Raw genomic sequence first — 10729 nt, 5'->3', positions numbered from 1 at the left:
TTAGCACGCTGCAGACACTGTGCCAAGTTCTTTAACTGTATTCGTTCACTCTTCACAACAGCACTCTGAGGTACGAAATAGTTCCATTTTACAGGTGAGGAAATCGATGCACAGCCAGGTTGAATAATTTGCCCAAGATCCTGGCTAGAAAGTGACTCCAACCCAAAGACTCAGGCTGCTATTTACTGAATTCTATCCCCTACAATTCCTATGTTGAAGGCCTGCCCCTCAGTGTGATCGTACTTGCAGGTGGGCCTTTGGGAGATAATTAGGCTTAAATGAGGTCATGGGCCCCTCCTGGTGGGATCGGTGCCCTTGGAAGCAGAGACAGAGAGATTACCCTGTGAAGATACAGCAAGCAGGCGGCTGTCTGCCAGCCGGGAAGAGAGCCTCACCAGAACCCGGCCACACTGGCACCCTGATCTCAGACTTCTCAGCCTGCAGAGCTGTGAGAAATAAATGTGTGTTGTTTAAGCCCCAGTATGTGGTATTTTGTTATAAGACCCCGAGCTGCCTAAGACACAGGCCCACTGTGCTGCTCCCAGAGTCGCCCTTCAGGCCTGTTGTTTCAGTCCATGGTACAGTTCCAGGTGCTGGAGCACCTCTGCACCCGGAGCTGACTTCTTGTCATGTACAATGATGCTGTCTACTTTCATTTCCCATGAGGTCTAGGGTTTTCCTCCAGCATACCCCTGACCAGCATCCCCCCATATGGGGCCATTCCCCACCCACCATTAGCCTCCTGTATTGATGAAAGAGGACAGCTGGACTGACTTTATGTCAACAAATTGATTAGGCTGATATCCATGTAGTACCGTCTGAGGATTATTAACCCCCAAAGGTCACTTCACCTTTCCCTCCTGTAACGTCTTATATCCCACCTTTAGAGAGTCATTCCTTTGACTTAACTTGCTGTGTCTCCTAATATTCCATTCAATTCTGTAAACATTTACTGAGCACTGTGCAAGGTGGCAGGGATGCAAGATGAAAGATATTATCTTTTATAGTGAAGGCCTGTCAGGCCTGCTAGTTACGCTGGCCCCTTCTGAGAGAAAAGCAACCTGGCCAGTATGGCCACATTACAAGGGACCTGCTCAATAAGGAGGCTCCATATCAGAGGAGCATTAAGCGCTCATGTTTGGTCAGGGAAAATGGGAAGTGAAACCAGGCCCTCCTGGAGACAGAGTCAGAGAGAATAAATTTCCCAGGGTCCCAAATGACTTACAGAAATCTGGAAAACCACCTCAAAAAAGTTAGGCCAAGTGGGGTGCTGAGTCATGATAATGAAAATTTTAAAAATAATCATAAAACAATAATAATGAAACTAACACTCACTACACACCCGTCACAGGCAGGGCAGTGGGCGTTCTCATTTGATCTTCACAACAATGCTACCAAGTAAGTTTTAATAACCAGAAAATGTTTTTAAATTACCTGCTCTGTTAAATTTTTTTAAAAGTTTGGCTGGAATGACTTTAGGAATTCCATAGTAAACAATCTGAGTAAAATGTTCCTTTTATCCAACAGATCCTAATTTTTAAAACATCTTGCAGGTATGGGGTTGTCTTTGATTTTTCCTTCGGCTCGCACGCTCAGCCACCCACTCCTGCAGATGGCCAGCGAGGGAAAACGTGTGTTGTGGCTGCAATCTTGTCATGTCAAGTTTGAACCAACAAAGAAATGTAAGGAAAACTGTTTGTCAGCCACAGACTTTGCTGATTCAGTCTCTGTCTTTTCCCTTCAGCGAGACTGCTAGAGGAACTCAAGGGAGAAAGAACTGGAAACGCTACAGGGCTCATCAACATCAGCATCGCTTACCTCACAGACCTCCACAACCGTGGTCTCTGTGTTTAGTTTTTTAACATGCATATTACCAATAAAAAATTTTGAGCATGCACCCTTTATATATATATATATATATATATATACAATGTATAATTATTATTTATATAATATTTATAAATATCATCTAATTATCAGTTATTTATCGAAACATTAAGCATAGTCTACTGCATATATATTATGCACATTATAGAACTCACTGAAAAATAAGTTTAAAAGTATGGGATTTAAAAATTTAAAAATTCTAAAATCTTTTTTCTACCCCAGTGGGCCTTGCGGCCCAGCCCCAGGTTATGAACATCCCGCTCCACTCCAGTGACTGGTTCGTGTCGCCACATCCTCCAGATGTAGCTCCCCCTCCCTCTGATGCCTCAAGGTCCACCAAGCCAGGAATAAATCAGTAAATCGAAAGGTAGGCATTTCCCTCCAGACCCCTCAAGACTTACCTGCTGCCGCTGGAATGTTACAAGACAAGCGGCAGAGCCCATCAGAAAGCAACACTAACAAGGCATTCTCTTAACCCTACGAAATGCCGCTGGTAAAGAATGCTGTGGCTTTGCATGTTTTCTAGACAGGAGGCCTTACAAAACATGACGTCAGATACGCAGCAACAGTCTGTTTTCAGGATTTGTTTTTGAGAGAATTGCTTACCCCTGGTTTTGCAGCCAACCACACCGCCGCCCCTCATGGAACATAATTATACTTGGGCTGGAGGGGGAAAGCATGCTTCAGGAGCTGGGTGAGGCCAGAGTCTACAGTACATACACCATGAATTCCTAACCACCAGAGAACCCCTCGAACAAACAGAACCAAATCCTGGAGACAAGCAACATTTGAAATCTTGTGTGTGTCCATTTTATTTTTTTCAATCAACTGTTTAAAAACTTACAACTGTTGTCAGAGAAAAACATCAGGCAGACATCAAATTCTGACTAAAGAACCTAAGCTGTATTAAGCATTCTTTTGTGTTGACCTTTGTCTCAGACATTGATTTGCTGTTCAGAGATTTAAAATCTGGATGGTGTTAACTGTAAATATTCTTCTGCTTCAGGAGGTAAACAACACTGAATTCTCATTTCCCTCGTTGCTACCAGCAAACTCAGGAGAACAGAAAGCTTCAACGTTACGTTTGCCGGGCACATAGAGATGTATCAGAAAGTGTACACAGACATCCTGCAAGGGAGGTTCATCCAACAGAGCTTTCTAGAAAGCAAACTTGTATCTCTCACAAATGTGTCTGAGAGGTATTTTGATTACCAGCAGAGAAAGCTGGGGAAACTGTATGCAGCCTAGCTCTAGCAGACTTTCCAGCCCATTCTAACACACCGGCAAGCTGCAGCAGGATCTAACAGTCAGGAAGTCCCGCAGTGGCTGTTCCCCCCACTCCCTACCCCACCTGCCTCAGCTGGAGAACTCCTTCTCCAGCTGTGCTCATCAGGGTCTGCTGGCTGAGCCAGCCCTGCCTGTCTGAAGAGGCACAGAGCTGTACTTCCGAGAATCCCTGTAGAGCGGCCGTTCCCAGACCTGACTGCACGTTAGAACCACCCCAGGCATTTTTAACATGCTGATGCTCTGGTTCCTTCCACAACCAGAAATTTCCATTCAGTTGGTCGTGGATGAGCCTTTGGTGTGTTTTAAAAACATTCCCAGATGATTCTAAAGCAGAACCAGGGCTGGGAAGTTCTGGGTAGGCATTTCCCTGCAGACCCCAGCTGTCAAGACAAATCTACCTGTATCCTTTATCAGCCATGTAAATACTTGTTTTACCAAGTGCTCTATTTGTTCTCAGTGCTTTGGACATGAAACTGTAATTCATAGCCCTTTAAGGTATGTAGGATACATTCAAATATATTTTAGTATTGTTACAGTACTCTCCCAGGTGTAGCAAATACTGCTTCAAAGCATGAGAATCCCACGAGGACGAGGGCCCAGGCTGTCTTGTTCTCTTCTCTTCCTCCTGAGTTTGGAACTGAGGAGATGCTTAAAAATTGTTTGTTGCATGGGTAGATGAATGAACAGAGAAAGTTAAGACCATATGTTGAACTACTGAACTCAAATATATTGAATAATGGAATCTAGATAAAAATATGTGTGTGTGAGAATGCTGAGTTGATTCAAATCAGATAAGTGATAAAGAGGTAAATGGAAGGTCAGTCCAAGGTAAAGTACAGAAGACATCAAACGTGTTTTCAGGAACACATGAAAAGGACTTAGTGGTTATCCAGAAAGACAGTTACAGTTCTAGATCCTATTAATAGATATATTAATAGACAATAGGACCTGGTGTAGGAGGCAATCACCCCATTTTTGCATTTGCCAGATCACATCTGGGTTATTATGTGCAGTTCTGAAAACCACCACTGGGGGCGGGGACAATGTAAAAGCTAGAGAGTATTTGGAGAAGATTTTTGGCTATTGAGACAAATCTAACCATGTCATAAAGAGAGTGGTTGGAAGACTGGGGAATTTTTGCTTGGAAAAAGTCAGGACTGTGAGAGCTATCTTTATTTATTTGAAGGGTTGTCATTGAGAAGACAGACTAGATTTATTCAATGCAACCCCAGAGTTGAGCTAGGACCAAATTTTAACTCCATGCAGAGAATCACTTTTCCAAGACCAAAGCTACCCAGCAAAGGATTCTGGAGTGAGCCGTCCTGCCTGCAGTGAGCTCTCTGCTGCTAGGTATTCTGGCAGATATCTCCAAGTTGGTGACGTTGTGGAGGAGCACGAGGCATCTTGCTTAAATGCAGATACCGCTTCAGTTCACCTGGAGTGGAGCTTGATCTCTGGTGCTCTTCTAACCAGCTCCCAGGGGATGTTGATTCTGAAGGCTTTAATGTCCTTTCCAAGCCTGAGCCTTTCGTTTCTATGAAATGATGCATGTTCTCTCCTACACAAACTCTATTCCTTTTGATTTCTACATGTGACCATGTTGCAGCCAGTTGTAAGAAGGGCTCTGTAGGAAACTTCTCAAATGAGACCAAAGTCCCCTGTGAATGCCATGTAGTGACTTTTCCACACTGAGGAACAGAAGGGACTAACAGACAGTGATCATTGTTCTTAACTGAGGTGCAAAGGTTACTGTTCTGTTTCCCGAAAGAGAAAGATGGACTACATATTTGTAGAGATGGAGAATGGATAACATCTGTAAAATCTTTCTTGTTCTTTTTGCTTTGTACATCTGTCTAGACAGATTAGGAAGAAACTTAGAACGTTGCCTCCCAAATAAGGCAAAAGAAAACTTTGAGTGCATTACCTCATGGCTTCATCAATTTCTTTCTGAATTAAAATGGCCAGAACACCCTCTCCTACTGCTGGAAACATCCCAGGAGTCTCTTCAAGGGCTTGGATGTAGGCTGGGGACAGAACACTTCTGTCACCTACCACTTCCCCAAGTTTGGCAGAAACTGCAGGCTGTGTGCTTCTCCCCAATATTGCTTTTCCTTTCTTCCTTTGTTTTAGAACCTCTGATTCTTAGCTAAACATATGACTTGCCAGAGAAAAAAAGATCCTATTTCCTAGATTCCTTTGATCATTTTCCTCATCCTTCTTTTACAATGCTGGTAATGATGGGAAATGATATTCCACTTGGGCATAATATAGTGATATAAACATTTTTAATGAATCATTGTCATTTTATCCAGGATATTGAAAAGGGCACACTGTGGTACAGGGAGCAGCCAGATAATGTCTTTGATCTTCAGCTGTGGTACTAAAGAATTCCTGGAGGGAGAAGCTGCATTGGGCTAATGAGTTCCTTCAGAACTTCGTGAATAGTGAATCTCCCCGCTGGTCGGGGGTAGGAGGGACTGGTGGGTTAGAAGTCAAAGGAGGAGCAATTTCTGTTATTGGTGGAAATGGTGGCGTGGGGACCATGGTAGTTCTTCTGTTCATTGGTGGTTTCCTCTGATAAAACAAAAATCAAGACAAAAATGCATTTATAAATACTCAACATATAAATATTACATAGCTATTACCTGCATAGTAAAAATATTTTTAAGTTTATGTAGTTAAGGAGGGAAGAATTTTCAACCAATACCATACTATTTTTAGTTTCATTAACTTATTCCCAACGTCCTCTACTTCTCTGTATATGTACGACAGTTAATCAAAGAAATTTCAAATGTTTTTATCCAATCTTTAAAATGAAAATCAAGTATTCTCTTTCCAGCCTTGCTGTTCCAGCCAATCCTCCTGGGGAGAACAAGTAGAAGAGTTGGACCAAAAAAATTTTTTTATGCATAGTTCTGAAGGTAGCAGAGTTCTAAGGAAGTGAGGTCTTACGGACTCAAGATTGCGATGAGGCAAGAAGCCCAGGGAGGCATTTGACTCTATTCTTCTCTAGGAAATTGGCAATTCCAAAAGTGGTGGCTGAAAGGCTGAGTAGTGAGCGGAGCTTTTGACAAACTCACGCGGCTGGGGGATCAAAGTTGAAATTGAGGAGCTGCCAGAGAAGGGAACCTGGCCAGTAACCAAGCTGTTGGTTGGAACCCCAAGGACCTCCCCCTGGGGCTAAGAGTGAACCAGGGATTTGTTCTAATCATCTCAGTCTCTCATTGGAGGAAGGCGGTCTGTGAATGTTGTGCCCATTGCCTACACACCCAAGAGAAACAAAAGGAAATCCTCTCGGGAGGAAGACAACTTCATCCAGAACCTCAAGTTGTCTCTACAATTTTCAAAAACAATGTTCACCACTCAGTTGAATATAACCAGGTTAAATAAAGGATCCAGTGCCGGGGGTGGGGGGGTGGGGGAGTAACAAGACTAAACTGAAAGTGAAAAGAGAAAGGTAAATAATCAAAGGAGAGCCTCAGGAGATTCAAAGAGTGGAGTTACCAGACACTGACTTTAAAATAACTGTACTTAAAATGCACAACAAATTAAAAGATAGGATGGTGACTTTGGCATCAAACGGACGTTTTAGAACTGAAAAACTAAAATTAAGAGTTCAACAGATTGGTTTAACTTCAGATTAAATACAACTGAAGACAGAATTAGTGAACAGAAGATGGATCAGAAAAAAATATTCAGACTGAAGCAGAGCAAAACAAAAGGATCGAAAATATAGAAAAGAGCATAAGAGGCACATGGGAATCAATGTAAAGGGTGAATGTGTGTTTGGGGCTTAAGAAGAGTACAAAGATGAAAGATTTAAGAAGCACAACAAATCCCAAGCAAGATATATACAAACAACTACAGATGGTCCCTGACTTAGGATGGTTCGACTTACAGTTTTTCAACTTTATAATGTTGTGAAATCTGTACATATTCAGTAGAAACCATACTTTGAATTTTTAATTTTGATCCTTTCCCTTGCTACTGATATGCTGTATGATGCTCTCTCATGATGCTGGGCAGCAACAGCGAGCTGCAGCTCCTAGTCAGCCACACAATCACAGGGTAAACGCCTGACACACTTACAACCATTCTACACCCATAAAACCATTCTGTTTTTCACTTTCAGTACAATATTCGTTAAATTACATGAGATAGTCAATACTTTATTATAAGATGGGCTTTGTGTTAGATCATTTTGCCAAACTGTAGGCACATTTAATGTAGGTTAGGCTAAGCTATGATGTTCCTTAGGTTAGGTGTATTAAATGCATTTTCAACTTACGATATTTTCAACTTACGATGGGGTTATCAAGGCATAACCCCATCGTAAGTTGAGGAAGATCTGTACATATTACAATAAGATTTCTGAAAAACAGAAATTAAAAAAAATAGTTTTGGGTGATCGGCCCCGTGGCCGAGTGGTTAAGTTTGCACACTCTGCTTCAACGGCCCAGGGGTTTGCTGGTTCAGATCCTGGGCACAGACATGGCACCTTTCATGAGGCCATGTTGAGGTGGTGTCCCATATGCCACAACTAGAAAGACCCACAACTAAAATATACAACTATGTACTGGGGATTTGGGGGAGAAAAAGCAGAAAAAAAAAAAGAAGATTGGCAACAGCTGCTAGCTCAGGTGCCAATCTTTAAAAAAAAATAGTTTTGGAGATATTTTTTAGGTTAAAGTTATGTGAATTTAAAATGAATGTTTTCTTTCTTAAATAATTTCTCTCTCAGCTATTTTTAGTAGGAAAGACGTTAACGGAAGTCTAAGAGGCCTAGGAGTTAATAACTGTCTTCAAGAAATTGTAATGCTTTTCAGACAGATTCACAAGTTTTAGTTCTTCCATTAATTAGCAATTGTATTTGTATGTGGGACATTCTTAATTCATAAATAATGATTTAAAGTTTTATTAAAAGTAAGATGTAAATGGGAAAAGTAGCTGGTATTCTGGCAACAAAACTCTCAAACACAATTTCACATTTCCCGTGTCCCTCCCATTCCTTTCCTGAACATTCACTCCTCTGTCAAGTCTTGATAATGACAGGAAAATCAAGAACGAAAACTTACACAGTTATTCAAGAGTTTATATAACCTCTGAAGTTGCTGTAAGGAAAAACAAAACTCAGTTAGATGACGTTTAATTATTAGGAAACTGCTTCAGTTCAAATATATTTTCAAATGTTCTGAAGAAAAGACATTTCTAAGGAAAAAATTGCTTTAAAGTCTGTGATTAGTAAAGAGGCTTGTTGTAATGTAAACTGAGCAATGATATAGAAGAGAAAGGAGTTAGGAGTTAGCTGAGATGAGTAACAGTACAAAAATTCCCTAGATATTAACTCTTTTGAAAAACAACCAGAAGCCCTAGAAACACAGTGGTTTATCGCTGCCTTTCTATTCAGACTACAAAAGGAAAGAGAAAAGAGAAGTCAAGAGCCAAGGAGGGGAGCAGAGGGCTGCGTGCTTTGGCAGTTCTCTCTGGTCTCTTTGAAAGCAGAAACCTGAGCTTTCAAAGATACTTGAAGCATCTTCAAGAAGATGCAAATCAGGAAGCAATATTCCAAGAGGCCACAATCTATAGATCAAAATCTATGCTAAAGATAATTATTGAAAATAAGTATAAATTTATCTCTGAGATTGCCTAGCAAAAAAAAAAAGTGGGAATTTGTCGGTTGAAATAAAGTCCTCTAAAAGGAATTAATACATGTAACTTTTTATGAGGCATTTTGAATGTTATAATGATGTATTTAACAAGTTTACAGTGTGATGCAGTAATAGTCTATATGGGATCATTCTTTGATGGACCTTCTGAAAAGTAAAGACATTAGGTTGCAAAAACAAAATATTCTAGTGATTTCTGGGTTCTAGTTAATTAACTTCTATTTAAATCAAATGATGCTAAACTTGTAAAAGAAATTTCACAGTTTATGTTATCCTCTTATGTGCAAAAGAGAAATATTTAAACAAGCTGTATATTGAGAAGGGTGCTGTTCACCCAGAGAAGGGGTGACTCAGGGCTTGTGTGGACAACTTTCAGAGGCCTGGGAGGGTCTGTTTCTCTGGAGATGATTCTCCGGGTGGCAGGGACAGCCTACAGAATTCCTAGCTACACCAATCAAGCTATTTCCTATGTGTTCCACCTTCGAGTTTTAGTTTTTACCTTGGAGAAAACCTTATCATCGTACTTTATGTTCCTGAAAATATTACTTCTTGAAAATGTCAAATATTTTCTCCCTAAATCATTTTGTGTCACTTTGTGGGAGACAGAGAACATCCCTAACTGAAGTTTGAAGAAAGAGAGAGAAAGAGAGAGAGCAATTACCTTCCAGTGCAAGAACTGATGATAGAGAATTGCAGGATGAAATTCTTGGACCTGTAAAAATTGAGAGGCAAAGAGTATGGAGACTGAGCAAATTAATAGTAATGATAAAAATAGTAATGAATAGGAAATTTAGACTCTGAGTTCCTTGAAGGCAGGACTGTGTTTTGTCATCTATGTAATCTTAGCACCTAGCACGGTTGCCCATTTCTAGTAGATATTCAAGAAAAAATTTTTTATAGAATAAATGAATTAATCTTGCATATGTTAACATCAGTCACAAATCCTTTTTAATACCAGAAATGTTATCTCAGTGATTCCCTCAGTCTACTCACTCTCTTCTTTGTTCACAATAACAACTTGAGCAGTACTTTTTTTTTTTGAGGAAGATTAGCCCTGAGCTAACATCTGCTGCCAATCCTCCTCTTTTTGCTGAGGAAGACTAGCCCTGAGCTAACATCTGTGCCCATCTTCCTCTATTTTATATGTGGGACGCCTGACACAGCATGGCTTGACAAGCAGTGCGCATAGGTCCACACTCGGGATCAGAGCCAGCAAACCCCAGGCTGCTGAAGCGGAATGTGTGAACTTAACCACTGAGCCACCGGCTGACCCCAGTGAGCTGTACTCTTGCTTAACCCAATACCACTGGGTTACTGGCTGCCTTCTCCAGGGCTTCTCCAGAGCAATCCCAGCTCCGAGTTCCACTCCCTCAGGCAGTGGTTCTCAACCTAGGCTGACCAGTGGAATAATCACCTGGGGAGCTTATAAAAATCCTGATGACTGGGTCACAGCTCAGGCCAATTAAGTCAGAGTTTTGGGGGTAGGACCCCGACATCAGGACTTTTTAAAGTTTCTCAAGCAATTCCAAAGTGCAGCCAAGAATGAGACCCACTGCTCTGCTCTGAGGCCAGGAGAGCTTCCCCACTGTGCTTGATTCAAATCTCTTGCTTTTCTAACAGAGTCTTTTAAAACCGGTTGAAAGACGTGCTTTTAGCTCCAAAGAAACTTAAAATGGAGATTGTGGCTTTGATTCCAATGATAGAATTTTTTTTTTTTTTTTTTTTAGGATTGAGTACAGCATAACTAAAAGTTCAGAATGCATGAACCAAGGCTGATTTGCAGAAATAAATATTAAGAGTTTACTTACTGGTGCGCAGTGAGCTGTGACCAAAAGGAAAGTGATCAGAAACACCACTTTCATCTTTTGACTCTGTCTGCAAGTAAAACA

The sequence above is a fragment of the Equus asinus genome, chromosome 3 (assembly GCF_041296235.1).
Source record: "Equus asinus isolate D_3611 breed Donkey chromosome 3, EquAss-T2T_v2, whole genome shotgun sequence".
Lineage (NCBI taxonomy): Eukaryota > Metazoa > Chordata > Mammalia > Perissodactyla > Equidae > Equus > Equus asinus.
Note: the sequence above shows the minus strand (reverse complement) of the source record.